Genomic DNA, 1,253 nt, shown 5'->3' with positions numbered 1-1,253 from the left:
AACAGATAAATGATTATATGCTATTAAAATTGTTAGCAATCTAACATTGGATTTCTAGGCTATTACATATGTTAACAGTCTAACAGTAAATCATAGCTAAGTTAATAGCATTTGCTCGTAAAGAATCACCAAGACTAAGCACTATTTTTGTGTCCAGACGCAGCTCCTATCTACTGTTCGAAGAAGCTCACATACACTACTCTTTTGATTCCCGTATACACATAATTTGCATTGGTGCTTTTGAGGGGGTTTGCGACTGTTCAGTTCATTGGTGGTTTCAAAAAATGATATCCAGCAGCCATCATCATCACGTACTCATCAAACAAAACAATAGCATCAATTAGTGACATGATCTAGTCATCAAACACAACAATAGCATCAATTAAAGCTTAGCTTGTTGCTCAAAGATCATGACGAATCTTACTAAATAAGTAAATATGCACAAATAAACTCAAAGACTGCATTTTCCATAAAAACAGAGTCATAAGAATGTATAGAGAAAAAATATGAGCTGCTATGGATATTGAACTTACAATCAATTGAATCATAATCAGCATAAATACGAAACTTTTTTTAATGTAAAGATGAAATTTTAACTCTCTAAAGTAAGCCTTTTGAATCTAACAAGAATCAGAGAATAAAACCCAGAAAAAGCAAAGCTTTACCTATACTTACAATCGAATAGGAGATAATTGAATACAGTGAGATTCCGGCGAGTATGAGATTGTTTTGGAGCAACGATTCCGATGGATTTTAATAGATGATTGCAATTGATGGAAGCCGGTATCGTCGCTAAGGTATTGTAGGAAAAACTTAGAAAGAATGAGAGAGATGTAAGATTCTATGTGGACATTGGTTCTAACGGAGAAATCAAAGAGATTGAGAGAGAGTATAATCGAAACTGCGGAGAAAACAAAGAGTCTGGGAGAGATGAGAAAATAATTCTGAAATCTCGTGTATAGATTGTAATGATGACCAAAGTCTCTCTCACTTCACACGGATAAATAAAATATAGGGTTTTCAAAATGTATTAGATATTAGGTTGCGATGTAGGAATAGGGACAGTGTAGACATTAAAAAAAAACATGTCATACAGAAAGACGAAAATCCATCCATGCAAATATACAGATTATGTTTGTATACCCAGTGCAATTTCTCTATATTTATTTGGTGTATTCTTTTTTTTTGAAAATGATTTACTCAAGTGTTAAGAGATATCGAAACCTATCCGATATTTTGATCTTCAAAAATTG

At 33.0% G+C, this 1,253-nt stretch overlaps 1 long non-coding RNA gene across 2 annotated transcripts; it reads right to left on the bottom strand.

Moving 5' to 3' along the window:
* LOC106303956 lies at positions 1-1,005 on the bottom strand. 2 transcript variants are annotated; one of them, XR_001262592.1, is made up of 2 exons: positions 666-1,005; positions 1-353 (listed from the first exon to the last, which is right to left on the bottom strand). It is a non-coding gene; the product is annotated as an uncharacterized LOC106303956 (long non-coding RNA). The 2 variants fall into 2 exon arrangements; XR_001262593.1 differs by having other exon boundaries at positions 676-1,005.
* Positions 1,006-1,253: the final 248 nt, after the last annotated feature.

This window comes from Brassica oleracea, chromosome C7 (assembly GCF_000695525.1).
Source record: "Brassica oleracea var. oleracea cultivar TO1000 chromosome C7, BOL, whole genome shotgun sequence".
Classification (NCBI taxonomy): domain Eukaryota; kingdom Viridiplantae; phylum Streptophyta; class Magnoliopsida; order Brassicales; family Brassicaceae; genus Brassica; species Brassica oleracea.
The sequence above is the reverse complement of the archived record's forward strand: the minus strand, read 5'-3'. Positions and strand labels throughout refer to the sequence as shown.